General features: G+C 40.1%; 1 long non-coding RNA gene and 1 pseudogene across 1 annotated transcript in view; both read right to left on the bottom strand.

Annotated features, from left to right (window-relative positions):
* LOC134731655 (uncharacterized) overlaps window positions 1–22,566 on the bottom strand; it is a 281,433-nt gene that overhangs the window by 196,710 nt on the left and 62,157 nt on the right. The gene's annotated exons all lie outside the window — the stretch shown is intronic.
* LOC129491261 (mitochondrial carrier homolog 2-like) lies at window positions 20,931–21,431 on the bottom strand (annotated as a pseudogene).

The raw sequence follows: 22,566 nt of genomic DNA, 5'->3' as shown, positions 1-22,566 counted from the left end.
GCCAAAATAAACCTCTTTTCTTTATAAATTACCCAGCCTCAGGTATTTCTTTAGAGCAACACAATAACAGATTCACATAGTCCCTAAATTTCACTGAAGCCCAAGGGAGGCAGGATCAGGCTTAAGGAGAGGGTGTGAGGGTGGCTAGCTGAGCGTACTCCTTCCCTACCTCCCCATAGTTTGGTTGTTAACTTCTGATTCTCAACTTTAGATGCATAACTCAGAAGCCCCCTAGAGGCTCAGTTCCCTCCTCTATGAGGAGGATGGAGCTAATGAGACTGACCTGTGTTTTAGGATTGTGCTGAGGATTGAGTGAAATAATGGATGGAAAGAACTCTTTCAAAGTACTGCACACATGCAAGATATTATATTTAAGTGCCTAATGACTAATTTTACATGAAAATAACAATGTTATTTCATACTTTCATGGAATTTTCCAGATTTTTGTGTTAGACAAGTTAATCTTCTATTCTGTTATCTACTCTGTCATCCAAAAGAGAGACTCTTAATCTCCTCAGGAAATTTAGTGAACAATAAAACAAGACATAAAGGCACAATCTGGATATTTATGGTCCAAAGACTTGTCTAAAGTATGAACTTCTTATAGAAAGCTTAAATCAGGTTTAATCAAACAAAATCTCAATTGTGGTGGGGACTTTTTTTTTTTTTCATTATAAGGATGATGGACTTAGGGGAAAATAACTTCTATTATTGTTATTATTTTTATAGATGGCATCTGGTTGGCTGTTGCCCAGGCTGGAGTGCAATGGTGTGATTGTAGCTCATTGGAGCCTCAAACTCCTGGGCTCAGGTAATCCTCTCACCTCAGCCTCCTGAGTAGCTGAGACTACAGGCACATTGCACCACCCCTGGTTATTTTTATTTTTTGTAGAGATGGGGTCTCACTATGTTGACCAGGCTGGTCTTGAACTGGCCTCAAGTGATCCTCCTGCTTTGGCCTCCCAAAGTGCTGGGATAAAAGGCATGAGTCACTGTGCCCAGCTCCACTTCTGTTATTATTGAAAGAAATGTAAAGTTATGTTATTACACATAATGCTGCTCCTCTGGGCATTTTTTCACATACACATTTATATCTGCCTATTTATCAGTGTTTGAATCCTTTAAGTGGTTCTCATCTAGTATTTTTTTTAAGTAGGTATCGAACAATGTGCCCATCAGACCAGAATAGACCTCCTTCCTAGGAGGACAAAGCCAACAGCCTTTTTTCTGATAAGAATAGTTCAGAAAACTGAATGCTGGAGGATCTGTGGTCAGCCTTTGGCAGTGACCTGAAAACATCCACTTACTCATCTCAGGAACCAAGACAAAGTACCATTACCCCATTGCCAAAGCTTCCAAAGGCCCACTCTCTCAGGAGGGTGGAAAAAACCAAGGATTTGGAGGCCAAAGCCTACACTTTAGTCCTGGCCATGCCACTTAATAGCTTGATCACTTTAGGGAGATCTGTTAACTCCTTTAGAAGTTCAGGTAACTCATCTGTAAGTTAGTAATAATTAAAAAACTGCCTCACTTTCTGCACAAGGGCTATTATAAAAACAATACCTGGGAAAGAACTTTTAAAATTATAATATACCAAGAAATTGTTGGCATCAATACTGGCCTAATGGAAAACTTGCCTTGCCTTCTCTAAGACCAGTGCTTGTGATATTATTATGTTATTATTCTCACATTATTACGATAATCCCTAAACACTGGGAAGTCTCTGTCCTTGAATCTATTTCCACCTCTAAATATTAAGGCAAGGATTTCAGCTCCACCATTTTACAGGGAAATTGGGATAGTTAACAATGCAATATCAGCATGAATGATTTGTGAACTGTAAGACCATCTATACATTATGATTCAGAGGCAAGGGTCCTTAATTAATAGGACTTTATAGGCACTTGGTAGTAACAGGATATGCACATCTTGCTATAAGTGGATGCAGCCAAGAATGACCCAGTCAGCAGCTACTGTCCTGTCTTACTGATCAACCATCAAAACCTGATTTGCCATCAGAAATGAGTCACCAGGCAGGGGCTGGAAGGGGCAGGGTCCTAGAGACCTCTTAGACATGTCACATGGGGATGACAGGCAGGAAAGGGTCCCTCAGCAAGTAATATAAAAGCATCTGGCTAGAGTATGGCATTAAGGACAGTTAAAGGCAGGCAGCAGGGGCTACCCAGGCTAGGATGGACGTTAGGGAGTTCCAAGTGGGGACAATGAGAAGGTGATGTATTCAGTCTGGAGAACAGCAGTAAGAATGGACATGAATGTTCACATTCTGATTCTAAGACATGACCGTAGAGACCAGGTATAACTGGATTGGTGCAGGGGGTAGACACTGGGAAGGAAGCTCAAAGGCAGGCATCATGGAACAAGATTAGGGCCCTGAGATACAAGGCGACGGTTTAGACACAGAAAATAAGGTTAGAGATATAGTCCTCAAACCTGAGTTTCAGACTAGAATGTAAACAGCAAGTCCTGCAAGGCTGAAAAAATAGGGAAACTGCTTGGAACTTGATGGATTCAGAGCAAAGATAAGCCTGAGACTTAAGTGGAAGTAGTTGGAAAAGAGCTATGAGGATAATTTGGCCAAGGGTGGGCTTTCAGACATCATGTATTTCTGGATAAATAATCACATAGCAAAATCCTGGGCTGGAATAGCAGGGGCAGGTTCTACAGTGGCTGAGTGGTCAGTGCCAGAATAACAGGATAGAGTGAGTCTGGACCAGTTTAGCTAAGTTAGACTTGCTACAGATACTGGCCCCAAAGAGGGCAAGACAGACACCCCAGTGGGCCAGAGTTGGTGCCAACCAGGACTCACTGGGGTCTGAGGTTTTTGTTTTTGTCATGAAGCTCTGGTCCTGCTCCTGGGGCAACCTTCCTCCAGGGACCTCAGGCCTGGGGTAGCTGAAGATGTTGAGTCTCCTGGGGAAGATGCATCCTCCTAGTCTAGCCAGGAGCCTTTACTTTCCAGTACTCATGGTCTTGGGCATGTTCCTCAAGGCCTGGATCTCCCTCTTAGGGCCAATGGCTAGTTGTTACTTAATATTCACTCTCCCTTTCCTTAATAATGAACCCTGATTTTGTTGGGGTTGATGGTATGCTGACATTTAAAACAACACAACACACATTGTCAAGTTTTCTTAATGGATAGGAGTGGCTGTGTGATGTTCTGATAAATCAGGTATAAGCTGAAGATGATGGGAGAAGGATTTTCTGAACGGTGGAAGTTGTTGAGTAGTGTGCTTCTAGGAATATGCCTTAAAGGGAGAGATGACTCCCTGCACATGTGCCCTTTTACAAGTTCCTGTTTACCCCTTATCTTTTTCCTTCCCTCTTCTCCTTTCTCCCATCCAAGTACTAACCAGACCCAATCCCGCTTAGCTCCTGAGATCAGAAAAGATCGGGTGTGTTCAGGGTAGCATGGCCATGGACTCTCCTTTCTCTTTTCCTCCTCTTCCTTCTTCTTTCTTCCTGCTTCTTTTCTGGAACTTTGATATGACTGCCAGAGCTACACTAACTATTTCATAACCATGAGGCAACTCTGAGGTTAGAAACCATGCTAAGGATTGTAGAGGTTAGAAACCTCTACAGGTTAGAAACCAACTAAGGATTGTAGAGCATCAGCAACAACAGCCCTAGATGCCAACCACCAGAATTCACATGAGGGATTAAGTTCGTTTTATTGAAGTGACCGTAGTTGGGTACCTGTACTTTGCAACTGAACCTAATCCTGATTAATACACATATCTTCCAGCTGAACTGCTTATTTCAGGTGGGAGGTTGGAGGGAGGGAGGAAGAGTCTCTTTTACTTTAGGAGATCTGTTGCATTTAGTCCTTATCATCAATGAATAACATGATTTTTAGTGAGGAGTCTCCTGATTCAGTTGTCCTCACAACTGATGGGCATTGCAGACTGTCTGGAGGACCTAGCAATAAGTTTGGAACAAGCAGAAGCAGACACTTGCCCCAGAAGCTCCATCTGGAACCCACCACCTGCCTGCCCATCTCTTGGTTTGGCCAGAGAAGTCTCTGCTCTAGAGGCCACTCACCTGGGCTCCCATTGAACCTGATGAATTTTCCCATTCTTGCTGAGGTTCCTCCTGATTTAGAATATCTCTTTTGAATGGTGGAGGAATTCTGACAAAAATCCTTCTCTCTGACTCCAAAGTCTGTATTGCATAGTCAGTCTCTTGGTAGACTTTATGTATCAAGAAGGAACATAAACGGGTGATTTATTTAAATTAAGCACTCCTGGTCTACAAAGTGAAACTTTCGGAGGGCCTGATACTTCCTGATCACATCTCTAGATATGGGTCTTCTTGACTTTTGAAAATTTAGTTCTCTGGCTCTGAATCTATTCCTGCTAGTTCTTTAGCAGGAAAAGTTCTGTTTTTGTGGGGTTAAGGGATGAGGGTGGGAAATGGCATAGAGCTGCTAAAGTTAAATGACTTCTCCAAACTTATTGCAAGCACTAGGTGACCTGACTGCAGATAAATACACATTGGAAAAACACACCCCTCCTCTCCTTTAATCCTGAATTAACATAATTAATCATGTATAATGTGTGTTTATAAATTGTATTTTTCTGTGAGGCCGTTCTGTATTACCTTTAAGCAGCACCAGCAAACCCCTTCCAATATTCCGTGTCTTCAGATTTTCTTCCTTCCCTTCCCCACCTTGATCTCCCAAGTCCCTACATCTGTAGAAGACCCATTAAGAAAATCATTTTCCACCCCACCCCCAACAGCACCACATACCTGGTAATAAATAATATGATCATTGCCTAACAGGCACTCAGAAGAGCCCGGTGATAAATAAAGAGACTTCTCATCTCTCCACAGGCTCTGCAGCTAGGGCTGGCAGAGGAGAGTTAGCTATTAAAGAACTCACATAGCCACAGGCAAATTCTCTTACCCGCTTCTCCTTGTGGAGACCTTTTCTTAAAAGCTGAGATTGCTCTGATGGTTCAAGGTGCTATTGAGCTCTAACCAGGGACAATTATAAGAGTCCAGTCACAGCATCTGAGGCGATGCTTGTGCCTGATAAGGTTGCTGGAGAATAATGCGAAGGAGAGAGGCCTGATAATGGATTGCTGAAAGGATGGGATGAGGCATCTTTGCCCAGAGCCCAAAGACAGAGCAGCTGCTGTTGCAGAAAGGCCTCCCCCTACCCCACCCTCAAATTGTTTTACATTTTTATTGCATTAAAAAACCACCCTCTAAACATGCACTTCAGAAATGATTTTTCCCCCTAGCTCCAAGCTAGTAATACTGCTCACCAACTGATTTTATACCATGAGAGATTTTGAGAATGATTCTTCCTTTCTCATTCATTTTTTCCCTCCTGTTTTGTATTGAGAAAACCAGAGATAGAACATTGGTTGTATTTTGTCTCCTCCCTTTCTCTGGTTGCATGGTTGCTTCATATAATTTTCCACCCTACCTTATTCTTTGGCTTTAAAAATCTTTTGCAAAAGCAAAAAACCCATAGTCATTTTCAAATGGTATTTTCTTTTTTTCTTTTCATTTTCCTGCTTATTGTCTGTTGTCTTTGGAATCTCTCTCTTTCTCTCTCTCTCTCTCTCTGCTCGAATTTGATGAAAGGGAATTTCCCAGGTTTAGCCAAATTCAGAAATGCAAGCCACTTTGTGCAAATTGTGTACAAGCACAATTTAAAAGACAAAATATATGAATTCTGTCCAAAGACACGTTATCTTAAGGCAACCTGAAAACTGCAGAAGCAGGGATATAAGAGAAATTTTATTAGCTTGAATTTCTCATTGTGACTAGAAGCCTACATTTCCCACTGGGTAAAGGTGGAGCCAGAGGATTAGGTACAGTGGAATGTTTTGGAGGCTGGGCTTTGGGGTGAGAGCACAACATCAGTCTTGTGCTTCTTTTACCCATTGTTTGAAGCCATTTCTATGAGTGAATCACACTAAGAAGAATATCAGCTCAGATATAGCAGATGTACAAGAACTAGTTGCTGAACTCTAAGAACTTAAGTTTGGGCCAAAATTAGCAATAATGGATTAATAACACAAAAGAGTACAACAGGGCTATGTGGTACAGGTGCCAGGTGCTGATGGCATCCACAGTACCAAGGAAATGGTGAGGGTTTAGGCAGTCAGGGTCATCATTGAGGACAAGGTGAGATTTAGCTGGGTCTTGAAGGCTTAAGAGATTTGTACTTGACCACAGGCTTCCAGAGAGAAGCCACCCACCTCTAGTATTCCCTCTAGGGCTGTCTCCATGACTTTAGGTAAGGCCAGGAGCCCGCTACTACAGCATGGGTCACACACCATGAAGTTGGCCCTGCCTGGAACCTTCACAGACTACTGCTTCAGTGTGTCAAGGGAGGGTCCAGAAGGGTCGTTTTGCTCACTTTGTAGAATGAGCTTGGCATAGATTCAACCAACTGCGATCCCGACACAAGGTGAGTGCAAGGCTAAAATGTTCAGGTGATTCAAATTTAAAGCACTCTCTAGTACTATTGCCTATTGTTTAACTATGTTTCACTATTCTGTTGTTGTTCTGAAAGCATGGACATCAAATACATAAAATATGTTCAAAAATTTTTGGCTCTTCTATTTCAGTGCAAATAGTATGTCTTGGATTGATGTCCCAGGGGGTGTGAGGGATGCTGAATGCTGCCCTGGCCTTCAAAGAATGGTGATGTACATCCATTCATCACAGCAGGCTTAGAAGCACCACTCCACAGGATGCTTTGTCAGGCATCAGAGGGTCCAGTCTTAAATACCTCAACACAACTAAAGGGACTTCTCTTAACCGTACTTTGTGGATCACACCTGTGACATTTGCAGGCACAGGCTTAACATTCAGGAGTTTAGTAATTTAACAATGACCCAAAGATGCATAAAATGTTTCAGTAAAATCTTTTTGCTGAGGCACAAATATGAACCAGAAGCTGCAGATTGGGGTACAAGAACGAGGCACTTATTCTGGCCACTTATGTGAGCTGAAAGTGCCTTTCATTGTGGCATCAGAGCTTTTCATTCATGTTATCTGTGTAGTTATGGGACTAATTCAATTCTATGGTGCAGCAATATTTATAAGGTGGGAGATTCAAGAGGGACTTCGAATTTACTCCTCTAAAAAGCTAAGGGATGAATGTGAGTGAAACTTTTCACTGATTCAGACCAGTATTTTCCTAATTAGTTTGGGCTGAATTTCTCATTCTGTATCTCTATTTTTATGCCCTGGTTCCCCACTGCACCTCTTGGTTTGTACTTTCTCACTGTTTCTCACATTCCTCATTTCTGAGCCTGAACTCTTTCAACATAAGTCCTGTGTCTATGTCTTTTCCCACGTTGGTGGTGGGAGTTAGTTTTTGTATGTGCCAAGGAAATATATATGTCTAACAGAATTTATTAGCACGATTTGTGCTTGTATGAAAGTATTTGTAAAAAAAAAAAAAAAAAAAAAAAAGATATTGCTTATAAGTCAATTAAACATTTGTGGCCTCAAGTAGTGAATGCTAACGTGAAAAGGCAGGATTTCTAAACTCTATGACATTTCTAGGTTTTCAAAACAGATCTGTACACATTGCTATTCACCAAAGAACTTATTTTTAAAGATCCATAGTCCTTAGAGCTAGAAAACCCCAGGAATTTCATAGTGATCATCTCAGCAAGCCCCAACTCTATGCATCGAATGGCTCTAAGACTCCCTATTTTGCTCCTCGAAGGTCTTTAAATCAAGCCTTCAGCATGAAGGCCAATGTCAGGACTAGAGAGTCATGAGACCTGGGTTATTCAAGGGAGAATAAGCAGCTGCTTTTCCCATGGAGACATTTGCTGTGTGTTCTTGAAGAACTTTTGAATACCAATATCATTCCCTCTCCACACAGCCCCCACATGAAGAGGGTTTCTCAGAGTTCCACAGCTTCCATCAAAAAAGCCATGGCTCCTTTCAAAAGTGTGTACGTGCTAAAAGCCCTCATCAATTCGAGAGTTTACTGTAAGAAAAGTCTCTCATGTCTTTTTTTTTTTTTAAAGGCAAGTAAGGAAAAAAAAAACCTCTCAATTTTCTAGAGCTCTAAAACTTATTTTTTAAATTAAAATTTTAAGCTGAGGATTTACAAATCGGCTATTAACATTTAAGAGTTTCATTATGGTTTTTAAAAATCATAATTACTTGAGGTAGGGGAGAGGAGATGTCTACTTTATTCCTAATGGAAACTATACATATAGATGAAGTGTCTATATAAAAAAATGGGAGCCATGATTATATTAACACTGTCTAACTGATATTCAATAACTCACCCTTCTATTTCCCATTGTCCATATTTAAATACTTCAAAAAGAATTCTAATCAAGTGGAAATTAATAGGGGAGGAAAGACTGGGGCTGGCAGGAGAAGGTTCTAATCCCACTATCTCTTAATATTTCAAAGTCTTTTTTATTTTCTTAATAAAAGGGCAAGAGAAAGACAGAGAGAGAGAGAAAAGGGAATTAATCCGGTGCTCTGAACTGTCCTCTCATCTTAATGCTTTAAATAAATTCTAAGAGAATATTATACATGAGAAGGCTATATGGCCAACGGCCAGGCTTTCCTTTTGCTTCTCAACTTTTTTTCCTGTCTTTTCTTCTTCCTTCTCTTTATTCTACCTGTCTTCTCTCTGTCTTCTTCCCTCCATTCCCAAGATCTTCAAAACCCAGTGATGAAAGTTGTATGTAAAGCCCAAGTCCCCCCTTACCTTTGGCCACATATCTCTCCCTCCTTGCTTTCTTTCGCATCCCATCACCTGTAGGCACGCTTCCCTCAGTAGACCATGTGCCTCCCTTTCTTTGTGTTTCTAGACTTGTTTTTCCCTCATTTAGCCTATGTCTACTCTCTCCTCTTGCCCCCAATTCTATTAATTCTTCAAGCCTCACTTTCTCTATGAAATACCTAGCTTCTGAAAGTTATAATAAAATATTATAACCATTGATATTTATTGAGCAATTCCAGGGCTCTAGGCAATTTACTTGCATTGTATCATTTAATTCTTTCTGAAATCCCTAGGAGATTATCCCAACTTCATAGGTGGGGACTGGGACTAGGAAGAGGTTGAGTCAATTGTCAAAAGTTGCAGGAGTGGGAGAGCTAGAGCGAGGGGTCTAACATCTGCTTCCTTTCTTGCCCCTGAACCGCTAATGCAGTTATAGTCAAATCACAGAGGATTGAGAACTTCGAATTTCTCTAATTAATTCATATAATGCCAATTTTCTTAAGCAAAATGCTAAGTCTTGTGATGAGGACTATCATATCTTTATATTTGCTTGTATCTCTTGTATCTCGGTTGGGGTAAGTACATAGTAGATTCTCGGTGCCTACTTGATGATAAAGATCTGGTTTCCCCCTAGGAACTTTATCATTTTCACTGTATGTATGCACTCAATCACTATGCATACCCAATTTAGGTCTTCTAATGACACATATTATTCTAGTTTTCTTCAAAATTGAACTAAATGAGTCAATACTGACACATTAGAAAGTTGCTCTCTAGGCCGGGCGTGGTGGCTCATGCCTGTAATCTCAGCACTTTGGGAGGCCGAGGCGGGCAGATCATGAGGTCAGCAGATTGAGACCGTCCTGGCCAACATGGTGAAACCCTGTCTCTACGAAAAATAAAAACAAAATGAGCCAGGCCTGGTGGCGCACAGCTGTAGTCCCAGCTAGTCGGGAGGCTGAGGCAGGAGAATTGCTTGAACCCGGGAGGCGGAGGTTGCAGTGAGCCGAGATTGCACCACTGCACTCCAGCCTGGTGACAGAGTGAGACTCCATCTCAAAAAATAATAATAATAAAATTAAAAAACAAAGTTGCTTTCTAATACATATTATTGATTGATTGATTCATTCATTCATTCATTCCAAAAACACTTATTGAGCACTTATATGAATGGCACTACTGTAGACACTGGAGGGAACTTCATTACAGCAGTGAAGAAAATATACAGAAAATTACTGCCCTCATTGTGTTGCCTATATTCTAGTTGGGAGAGACAGATAAACAAAATAAATAAGTATAATATGTGTTAGAGGGCAATAAAGCTATAAAAAATAAAGCAGGAGATGAGATAGGTAATTGATAGAAGAAGGGAGGGGCTATGACTTTAAATAGAATGATCAGGGAAAGACTGAGCACAGACCTGAGGGAGGTGCAGGAATGTGGATGTCTGGGTGGAGAATAGTGTAAGCAGAAGGCATAGAAAATACAAAGGCAGGAATGTGCCTGGAATGTGCAAGAACCAGCAAGCAGGTCAGTGTAGCTCACTTATCCTTAATTATAGAAGAGAAATTCTATCTCCTATGTATGCATGTTTGAAAGCATTGTTAAAAGTTGCATATAGAGTCACATAGGCAGGCAGATCCCCAAAGTACCCATGTAAATTTTGAGCAGAAAGATAGAAAAAGAGTATAAATATGTTACCATTTTTTAAAACTGGTCAGTGTTTTAGTTCACATTTTCTGGAAAACAAAGGCTGAGGTGAGGATTAAGATTAAGGTTTGTCTTTATTTGAGAGATAAAATCTCAGGCTGGAGAAAGCATAAAGAGAAGAGAGTCAGGGAAGGAAAGGGGACAGTGCAAAGTGATGCATGACTTCTCCGTCTACTCTCTCACAGGGACCCTGGGAGACACAGAGCAGGTGACCTTTCAGGGACATCTGCACAGCCATGCAGGGCAGCACCAGAAGTTGTGCCTTGCCCAATCTATGAAAGGGAGAAAGGAGAAGAAATTTATCAGTGGATTCCCTGACAATACTTGTTTTCAATTGGCCAAATTTCATCCTTTAGATAGATAACCCCCGCCACACACATACCCCACCTGTACCCCCACACTTGACTTCCTGGTTGTAAAATCTGGCTTTCTTGTCCATGTCTGTAGTGTGACATTTCATTAAAGTTATAAGTGATGAGAGAAGACAGAGACCAGACATGGTTAGCCTGGTCATACAGCAGCTGCCAAGTAAGAGGGACCAGCATTCATAGGCAAGCAACTGGTTGGCCTCAGACAGTGAGAAATGTGGGTTCTGAGTGGGACTGGTAGGCAGAAATAGCAGCTGAGGCAGAGCAGGTAGCTAAAGGCCTGAAGGTGTTTAAGAAGTGTCCAATATAGTCAGTTAATAGCAATATTTAACAAGAGCAAATGCTTACACAATCCTAAAAATAAATGAGACAGAGGCCCCATTTCCCCTTAGTTTGTAATAAATTGTGTAGAGGAGATTAGTGATGTGTGTAAATGTTTTATGTCAAGAGGAGAAATAAAGAGGGATTGGGAAAAGAACAACCTCGCCATAACTAGGAAAATGTAAAACAGAATACTATGAGTCTATTACTTTCTTGGGAATACCAACTAGCCACACTAAAGATACTCTAAAAATCAGTTCCAGTCAAGTGTTCCACACAAAGTTAAAGCCAATGGGAGAGTACCGGAATCTAGGTCAGAGGATAAAATAAACATAAAACCAATTTAATTGACTTAATATGGCTGAATCTCCTTTTTAAAATGAGCGAACGGGGGAACTTGGCGGATTTAATCGCTGCTGAAATTCACTGTGTGAATATTCTAAGTATCTAAAATACTAGATAACCTATTCTGTTATGTACGCTTTCCAATTTTCAAATCATTTAGTTATTGGAGAGATATAGTTATAGAAGCAACTCTAAAAATTTAATTTAGTAAAATGTAATATTATTTATAAAGTGAAACAAGTCCAGAAGGAACAGAAACACAAAAATATTATCAAGTATATCGCTATGGCAGAACTGTATGCAACACAATTTTGAGGTATGTCATGAGACACTTCTTTATGAAGATTAAACTTAGAATTAGTGAATTCCCTGCGTTCTCTCCAGTTCTTTCTTGACTTGCTCTAGTCTGCCTTCTCTCTGAAAAAAATTGTTCGAAAATTCAGTCAACGGAATTGGTCTGTTGAACTTTAATTTAGCATCATAGTGAGATTATGTGTGTTTTGTGAGCAACTATCTCATTCAAGAGGTTGCCCACGGAGTTTGCAGCTACAGACGACCTTCAGAGTATCAGGGCAACCCTTCATTTTACATCTGAGTAAGCCAAAGTCTAAGCAGTAAAAGATATTCACCCAATGCCTCACAACAAAAAGATGCCTCCAGACTTCTATCAGTATACATCTAAAATATCTACTTTCATGTCTATACACAGGTAGGAAGCAGGAATAAAGAGGTTTAAGATTCAATGGAAACAAATATCTCTTACATAATTTATTTATTATCACATAACAAATTACCTCAAAACTTAGTAGGTTAAAACTGATCATTTTTCACTCACAATTTCTGTTGGTCAGGAATTCGGGAATAGCTTATGTGAGTGCTCCTGGCTCAGGGTTTCTCATCTTGCAGTGAAGATACTGAATGGGCCTGCAGTCATCTGAAAAGTTAACCAGGACTAGAGGATTTGCTTCCAAAATGGTTCACTTACATGGCTGTTATCAGGAAGCCTCAGTTCTTTGTGGCTAGGTCCCTCCATAGAACTGCTTGAGTGCCCTCATGCAATGGTGACTGGTGGCCACCAGAGTAAGTGATCCAAGAGCAAGGAGGAAACCACAATGCTTTTTATGACCTGGTCTTGGAAGTCACACACCATCACTTCTGTTACATTCTATTTGTTACACCAGTCAGCCCTGTTAAATGCAGGAAGGCCCTATGCAAGGGTAGGAGTACCAAGAGAATGAGGATCATTTGGGGGTCCTGGTGGAGGTTTGGCTACCACAACTCCTTTAAATCACAACCAGAAATTCCTTAAATTTGTTTGGAGACACACTCCAGTGCTTAATACCTATAAGTATCAAGAAACCCTAACTTCACTCTGACTGGTTTGGCTGCCTTTTCCAAACTACTTTACCATTTACCACTATAGTTGACTCCCACAACAGCCTTTGAATATTAAACTAGAGTTGGAATTTGAAGAAGCATGGACACACAGAGATTAAGTGATTTCTTTAAGGTCACCCAATGGTAGAGCAGAGGGTTGGAGACCTCTCCACTAGGGTTCATGCCATTTGACTACATTACCCTCTCTCACTTTCTTGGTTATCTTTCTTCCCTCTGATCCTTACCTATCATTCAGTAAAAACTCTATCTCATGGCTTACACTTTTTCTCTCTGTCTCACCTGACAGCATCCTAGATTTCATTGTCCAAGTGGATGAATCCAGTCATTATGCTGGACTCATTATGCTTGATCTCCACGTCACCAGTGATCTTCTTGTTGCCACCCTAGTTATCCACATTTATCATTCCATGGACTCTGTCATACTGCTCTGCCTCCAGATTCACCAGTTTAATCATCAACTTTCTAACTACAATCTTGTCTCCTTTCATTGCTACCTGTGATAACTAACTTTATATGTCAACTTGACTAAGTTTTGGTGCCCAGTTGTTTGGTCAAACACCAGCCTAGATATTGCTGTGAAAGCATTTTTCAGATGGGATTAAAATTTAAATAAGTAGACTTTAAATAAAGTAGATGACCCACCATAATGTGGGTGGGCCTCATCCAATCAGTTGAAGGCTTTAACAGCAAAGACTGAGGTCCCCCAAAGAAGAAGGAATTAAGCCTCCATACCATAACATAGAAATTCTGCCTAAGTTTCCAGTCTTTTAACTCAAGACTGCAACATCAACTCTTACTTGAATTTCCAGCCTGTAAGCCTATCTTGCAGATTTTGGACTCACAATTACGTGAGACAATTTCTTTAGGTCTCTGTCCATCTCTGACTGTCTGTCTCTGGCTCTCTCTCTCTCTGTCTCTTGCTTTTCAACCTCACAGAGTCCTCTATATTGAATCATATATTGTTTCCAATATATCAATAATCTTTATTTTCCTCCATGGTCCTTCGTGCAATAACACTGTTTCAAAGAGACTGTCTTGTACAGTGGAAAAAATGTTCAAATATAGTCAGCACCCCATACCTGTGGGTTCTGTATCTATGGATTCAATCACTGATCAAAAATATTCAAAGAAAAGTGAACACTTCCATCTGTACTGGACATGTAAAGACTTTTTCTTGTCATTATTCTCTAAACAATACAGTATAACAACTATTTACATAGCATTTACATTATATTAGGTATCAGAAGTAATCTAGAGATGATTTGAAGTATATGGGAGGATGTGTGTAAATGATATGCCAATACTACACCATTTCATATAAGGTTCTTGAGCATCCATGAATTTTGGTACCTATGAGGGGTCTTGTCACTAATCCTGCATGATACCAAGGATGATTATATTTGTTGCCTATCTACTACGTGCTAGTCATGGGGGATACATAATTTTTAAAAAAGAAAGGAAGAAAACACTTCATAACTGTCCAACAAAAACCTGACCTCCATGAAGCCAAGTATTTATTTTCTCTGCACCTGCTAGAGGAAGTCACTTAATAGAGCAGATTGGTACTACCCCATCAAAACAGGCCCCCACCCTGCCGGCAGTTGTACAATAGTTCTCTGATAATTTGTTCACTCATGCTGTTTGACTACAGTATTTTAAAGGATTGCTACTCCCCACAAACCTTCAATCCACCTATTTTTTTCTCCCACTCTCAGAAGATGATCTTGTCTTTTATTTTGCAAAGAAGTTAAAAATTATTTGTCAATACGTCTTTATTTTCCACCTTCTAAACTCGTAAGTCTGTTTTTATCTGCACCCATCCCCTTCCCTCCAAAGAAAGAGACAAGTTGCTTCTATTGTTTAATTTTTTTCATTAAAAATATGTTTTATCCATATTTCTTTTAGATGCTACTTTCTTGCCTCTCTTTTAATATTTGTATGATTGGAGTGACAGTTATCAATTGATGGACAGCAGAAGTTGAGATGAGGAACTGTGAAGCTAGGTTGCTGGACAGATGAAGATTCCAAATGTTGGGATCTCCCCAGATATCAGCAAGAGTGAAAGAGGAGAGGATAACTAAGAGCCTAATGCCAGTCTTAAGAGAGTGAAGGGAAATGACTGAATGGTTAATAATACATGATTGGGTTGAGAAAGGTTAACAAGACTAAATAGGGCAAAAGCCTCAGAGGAAGATCTTTTATCAGAGAGTGAAAGATGAAAGGTTTAGAGAGTAGTGCAACATGAACTGAATGCTAACATTCCTCTTCTGGCTTTATGGAGAGTTGGTAAGTTGCCTGCTGTGACTCCCAGGGCAAAGGGGAGAAAGGGAGAATATAGTAAGTGGAGCACAGTGAAAAGTTCCAGGAGACAGTCAAGGAATTAGAAGTGAGGAATTACAGAACAGTGGATGACGTTGGGAAATGGGACTGCTGTCTTTCAGTGCCAATTGGCTGAATGTTCTGACGGTGGCCTCAGTGACTATGACACCAGATCTGGCTGACAATCCCAGATGCACAGCCTAGCCCAGAAAGGTAGTGAGAGGTCTTTTCTCAAGGTGTGGGAGTGGAGAGAATCTGTTTAAGGCAAGTGATGTAGGATTTGCTTGCTAGGAAAGGACTTGTTCTCGTTCACTTCACAGGAGAGAGGCTAACTTGGCAGGTTATTTCCAACTGTTTATTCAAATCATAGTTCTGAATTAGATCTTCAGTGGCATTAGGATGCTTCTAGTGACTCCCCTTCATATGCAAATTTCCCCTTAAAAAAGGAAGTTACCTGTGTCCAAATAAAGTCACTAAATCCCATTAAGGGGGCTCCAACCTCATGGCCTCATCTAAACATATTTCTCTCCCAAGGGCCCACCTCCTAATACCTTCCCACTGAAATTTAGAGTTTCAACATACAAACTTGGTGGGGATAAACATGCAATCTATAACAAACATATGTTGAGAACAATAATTATCACCAAAAGTAGTTTTCCTATAGCAAAACAAGAGCTGTATAGATCATCCTTCCTTCATGCTTTACCTGGAAGAGTCAAAAAAAATTTGTGGAACTGTCCTTTCACTCACCTTCCAGCTTCTGGGATCAAAGCAAATGTTCTGTGATTCTAGAAACCCTGACTAGAGCTTGGGACTTTAAATGTTTGAAAAAGAAATCTATGCCTTTGGAGTTTCAATGAGATCTTCAATGCATTTAATGCAAACCAAAAGAACAAGCTCACCAAGAAGTCACTTGACCCTGAGCCAGAGCCACCATTAGAAGCCTGGCATTGTGAGGAACTTTGGAGGAGAAGCTGGCTTTCTACTCTGTGGCTCTTAATCAGAGATATGCATCAGATTCTTGGAACCTGGGAAGCTTATTTTCAAAATGTACCTTCCCAGAATCTGCTCCAAATCTATGAACAAGTACCTCAGAAGGTGGGAGATTTTTTAAGGTGAATCTGAAATATGGGCATTTTCAAAGCTTCCCAGGAGATTCTAATGCCTAGCAATGGTTAAGAACCACCGTTCCTGTCTAATGCAGGATCTCTGTCTTGGCAGACAACCATGGGTGGTCATGGGTGGTCTCTGCTAAAGACTGCACTGGACTCCCATCGTAGGTTGCATTTATATCTAAATATTTGCTGACCCTTCTTACTGGGTTCCTTCCTTTGCCCTTTCCTGGCCCACCCTGTCCCCTTATGATGCCTGATATATTTGTTTCCTAGGGTTGCCATAATAAAGAACCACAAACTGGGTGACTTAAAACAGAAATATATTCTCTCACAGTCACAGTTTTAGAGACTAGAAGTCTGAAATCAAGGTGTAAACAGAGCCATGGTCCATTTGAAGCCTCTAGGGGAGGGTCCTCCCTCGCCTCTCCCAGTTTCTAGTAGGCCCAGGTGCTCCTTGGCTTGTGGAAACATGACTGTAATCTCTGCCTCTGTCTTTACATGGCCTTCTCTCTGTGTCTGTGTCTCTTCTCTTATTATAAGGAATCAGACATAGTGGATTAAGGTCCCACCCTATTCCACTATGACCTTATCTTAATTAATTACATTTGCAATGGCCCTACTTTTAAATAAGGTCATATTCTGAAGTACTGGGCATTAGGACTTTGATATATGTTTTTTGAGGGATACAAGTCAACCCATAAGGCCTGGATTAATGTGGCCCTGCATTTGGTCCTGCATTGGCCAAAGATATATGAAAGGAAGAGACACGGACCACTACAGAGAAAATGCTTTCAGAGCTGTGTTTTCATTCTCCCATCTTTCTGTTCCACTACTATTAGACATGCATGTTGCAGATAGGGGCTGCCCCTTTACCCTTGCTCCTAGAATAAAGATACAGCTGACTCTCACATGGCCAGTAACTTGGACTAGAGAAAACCTATTGTAGGGCTGACAGGATTTTCAGGTACTTGCTATCACAGCATATCCTAGAAAAGTCTGACTAATGCAGCCCCTTTTGTTGGATGCCCCAAATGTTAGACAGTTCCTTATTCTAATAAGCTGAAGCAAACCTGATTCATCTCTATTGGGGAAATCTTTACTACATCATGTTTTTACTTCCAGGAAGTAACACTGGGCTTGGAGGTTGAGGAGAAGTCAACAATTCATTTACAATTTCAGCTAGATATTAGAATCTTAGGAACTTACATTTGTCCTTTAGTAGAAAGCAGTGTTAGAGTCATATGCTTTGGGATTCCAAATAAGGAGATATCAAAAGAGCTTTCTTGTCCTTTCTTAACTGCTATATGAGTTGTCTTCTAACTCCTCTGTGACACAGGGCCAGCTTGGGTCAGCTTCATGTGCTGTCAGGCACCATCTTCATCTTCCTCTATTGCTTAGTAATAGTCAAATGAATCTTCTGGGCTTGGCTAAACATTTTTTAAATTAATGAATGTAAATGTGTTACTATATGAGGACAGAATTGAACAGATATTTATATTTTCTGTAAGTAACAGAAATATTCCTAAATGAATAGGCAGAAAACTAGAGTAGGCACTAATTTTGCCTACTAAGACTTCTGGGGTCCTCAGTTCAGCCAGGACTGTTTAGACAGCAGTTGCTTCTGCAATGGAAATAGTCAAGTAGGCCACATTTAGGAAAGAGTCTTTAGTATACTCCTATTATCTAATTTTATTTCAGTTGAAAATACTTTGTTACTAGAATGGAAATTCTACACACTCAAAGGCTAAATAAAGTCCCAGTTTGGATTTTTGCAAATAAGGATAACCATACCAGGCCTGAAGTGAGACAAAGCTTTACAGAATCTCTTTGCAGTGCAGAGCTTTATCCATCCACTCACCTCCTCCATCCAAATATCTATCATTCAGCCATTCACCCAAAAGGCATTTGCTGAACTCCAGCTATGTGCCAGCTACAGCAAAACACTGGGAACATGAGGATGGATATTCCACCTGCGCTGCCACATGCACCTCTCTTCCAGCTCCACATGATGGCTCATGATGTATCTCACATTCCTGAGGGTTTTCAGGCCTGATTTTGGAAGGTTTTTGAAAGCCCAGCCACAGCCCAGGCAGCTCCTGACTTTGTCAGAACATTCAGGCACATCCTACATAAGCAGAAGGAGTTTAGAGACAAGGCCCAGGTTGCCACTCACTCTATCAAACAGAGTGATTTCCTGCCTGACCAAGATCTGGGCCTGCATTTCCAAGACTTACAAGAAAGTGAAATAGAAATCATAGTTATCTTCTCCGTATCAATAGAAGGGCTGCTCCACATTTCTGTGTAGCAGTCATGGGCTTGTGGTTTACCCTAATCCATGAGCGCCAGGAGAGGCCTCTGAAATGATCAGAGAGCTCCAGATTTTTCCTTACTCCCCTGATGCTGCTCCATGTATCCTGAGCACCAGTGGAAGTCTGAGATGGTGAAAACACCATCTCTCTCTCTGTATTCAGCCAGAGAGATGGATACACCATGGTTTCTGCCCCTTAAGAACTATCAGACTGGTGGAGGTCACTTCTATGGATAGGGAGGTAGTAAGGAGTAGTCAAGAAAGACTTTATAAGCTGCATCTTGCAGTTGGGTTGGGGGTCTCTATTACAGTGAATTTTTTCTCGCTTGTGAGGAGGAAAACACTAGGTGGAGAGTCAAGGGAATTTTAGTCCCAAAATGATCACCAAGAAGCCATTCAACCTTGATCAACTATCTTTACTACCTTCACAGCCTTAGTTGTGTTAGTAAAATAAATACATTGAACTAGCTTATTTCTGACATTCCTCTGCGTTTCATGGTTTAAGACTCTACATTTAAAATCTTCTCAGCTGCTATTTATTTTAACAGGTCTCCCCAGTGATCTCAAGTAGCTTATAATCATGGCTTTTGAGGAAAAAATACATTTATTTAAGTTACTTTGGTTGTGACATTTGTGCACTTTGCCCATTCTAATCAATATTTTCATGATTACGCTTACATTTGAATTATGCTACATACACATAAAGTCAGGTACGTATTCTTTTCTGCACTGTGTTATCAGCACTCCCATTTTATAGATGAAATAACTAAGAGTAAGAAAGAATAGAAAGCTTGCATACCCTAACTTGATAAGCGAAATAGGTTTTAGATAAAACTGCTTCCCAAGTACCTCATTCCAAAGCCAGGGTTCAGGCTGGGAAGCAGGTCTTTATCACCTTGAGAACAGAATGTTGTGATTTTTCTTTCTTGGGAATTTCTTTGAAAGTCATCTCAATGCAGCAATTCTTACAGAATATAAGAGTACAACTTTTCTTTGACACAATCTCTGGGGAACTGATCATGTCTTTCTTACTGGTGGTGCTGGTCCTATTGGAAAAACAGTCTGAAATCAGTTCTTTCATCCTATATCCGAATGATGACTAGTTTAAACTTTTTTCCCCCTTGAATGGGGACAAAATTCTTCATTTTCTGATTTCTCCTTTTGAATGACTTTTTATCTAAAAACTAGAGAAGTACATTGAAACGTTTTGCTATTTAAAATATTTCCTACGTCTTCAGCTCCAGAATTGGGACTCTATACAGTTTGGGTTTTGTTGTTATTTTCTGTTGAAGATAAACCAAGCAATGGCTTACATCTACTTTAGGACTTAGAGAATTATTTCCCTGCTCACAGCATTTGTCTTGATCCCAACCCCAAGACGAATGGCTGAAAAAATTTTTCTTTCCCTGATTCTAACTCAGTTTTAGGTGTGTCTTCTCTGTGGCTCAGGAAGTGTTCCCGGCCCTCCTCCCACTATTTACGTCAGGTGTTCTCTACCTTCAGCAACTGTAAGTCTTCACCTTCTCACTGGATGTCAGATTTTTAAAATAAATTCCTTTGAGTTGACAAATGCATTTTGTTTCATTTTTATTTATTACAGTGAAACTTCTATTTCTAATTAAATAAATAATACATCTTTATAATTTAAAACATGAGCAAAATACAAAAGTATAAGGACATCAGTGAAAAAAATCACATGAAATACAAACTTCTGAGGAATCTATCATTAACAAAAATTTTGTGGCCATCTTTTAATACATATCTTTATTATTATTTTTCTTATTATACTTTCAGTTTTAGGGTACATGTGCACAATGTGCAGGTTTGTTACATATGTATACATGTGCCATGTTGGTGTGCTGCACCCATTAACTCGTCATTTAGCATTAGGTATATCTCCTAATGCTATCCCTCCCCCCTCCCCACACCCCAGAACAGTCCCCAGAGTGTGATGTTCCCCTTCCTGTGTCCATGTGTTCTCATTGTTCAATTCCCACCTATGAGTGAGAACATGCGGTGTTTGGTTTTTTGATGCATTTTAACTAAATTGGGTATGCTACATACTATTTTTTATTATGACATTGTTATGTAATCTCTTACTCTTCGATTACCTCTTCCCTCCCTACAAATTCCTTACCTTTGCTATACTCCCAAATAACAAAGAGAAATAACTGCATGTGCATTTTCTTTTTGTTTAAATTTAGGATTTTTAAAAATTTTTCCCAAGATTAAATGATTATTTAAAAATTGTGCCACAATATAAATAAATCCACACTCTCTCCCTTAATTCTGTGCATCTGGGACTACAGAAAAGTCAGTGTTCCTGCCTTACATCTTCAAATTTACATTGTCAGGCAAGAATAAGTCTTCCCAAGAGGGATCTTCCAGAAAAACAAGCTATTTCCTCGGTTCATATTTCCCTTTTTGTGTAGCATGCACCAATAATCTATCAAAGAATATCTTGGAGAGTAAGGAGGGCATTCACCAGCAAGACCACAGGTGTTGAAAACCATAAGACTGGAGACAAGTACAAAGAGGTAGGTCAACATACTAGCAAAAAAATCCTGTGACAGCTTGAGAATAACTCTTCATTTCATTCCTGATAGAAACCCTGTCCAGGTATTGATGAGGTAGGCCAGTGAGTTACATAGCCACAAAGAAATTATGTCACCCAGAAGGCCAGGAACAAGACCCATGGAAAATCCTAGGATGCTCTCTACCCAATAGGTGGTTACCAAGGAGTCACAAAGTCCACAGTACTTGGATTCTCTGTCAATGACTTATACCATAGATCTCAGAGTAATCATATAGAAGGAGTGTGTGATGAGGGTACAAGCAGAATGAGTGATCATATCTTAAGTGGTCTCCTTGTTAACTATGTCAAAGAAAGATGAGACTTCTTTTTTTTTTAACTTTTAGGTTCAGGAGTAAATGTGAAGGTGTGTTATATAGGTAAATTGAATATCATGGGGTTTGGTCACCCAGGCGAAAAGCATAGTACCCAATAGGTAGTTTTTTGATGCTCACTCTCCTCCCACCCACTACCTCAAGTAGACCCTAGTGTTTGTTGTTTCCCTCTTTGTGTCCATGTATACTCAATGTTTAACTCTCATTTATAAGTGAGAATGTGTGGTATTTGGTTTGCTATTCCAGTGTTAATTTGCTTAGGATAATGACCTCCAGCTCCATCCATGTTGCTGTAATGAACATGATCTTGTTCTTTTTATGGCTGTGTAGTATTCCATGGTGTATATGTATCACATTTTCTTTAATCAGTCTACGATTGATGGCCATTTAGGTTGATTCCATGTCTTTGTTATTGTGAATAGTGCTGCAAAGAACATATGTGTGCATGTGTCTTTATTGCAGAACAACTTATATTCCTTTGGGTATATACCCAATAATGGGATTTCTGGGTTGAATGGTAGTTCTGTTTTAAGTTCTTTGAGAAATCAGCAAACTGCTTCCACAATGACTAAAATAATTTACACTCCCATCAGCAGTACATAGCATTCTCTTTTCTCCACAACCTCATCAGCATCTTTATTTTTTGACTTTTTATTAATAGCCATTCTGACTCATTCTGACTGGTGGGAGGTGGTATCTCATGGTGCTTTTGATTTGCATTTCTCTAACGATTAGTGATGTGGAGCATTTTTTCATATGCTTGTTGGCTGCATGTATGGCTTCTCTTGAAAGTGTCTGTTCATGTCCTTTGCCCAGTTTTGATGGGGTTGTTTGTTTTTTGCTTGTAAAATTTGTTCAAGCTCCTTATATTAGTAGATTCTGGATATTAGACCTTTGTTGAATGCATAGTTTACAAATGTTTTTTCCCATTCTGTAGGTTGTCTGTTTACTTTCTTGAGAGTTCTTTTGTTGTACAGAAGCTCCTTAGTTTAATTAGGTCCCATTTGTCAAATTTTGCTTTGGTTGCAATTG

Source organism: Symphalangus syndactylus, chromosome 10 (genome assembly GCF_028878055.3).
Source record: "Symphalangus syndactylus isolate Jambi chromosome 10, NHGRI_mSymSyn1-v2.1_pri, whole genome shotgun sequence".
Lineage (NCBI taxonomy): Eukaryota > Metazoa > Chordata > Mammalia > Primates > Hylobatidae > Symphalangus > Symphalangus syndactylus.
This window is presented reverse-complemented; position numbering and strand designations above follow the sequence as displayed.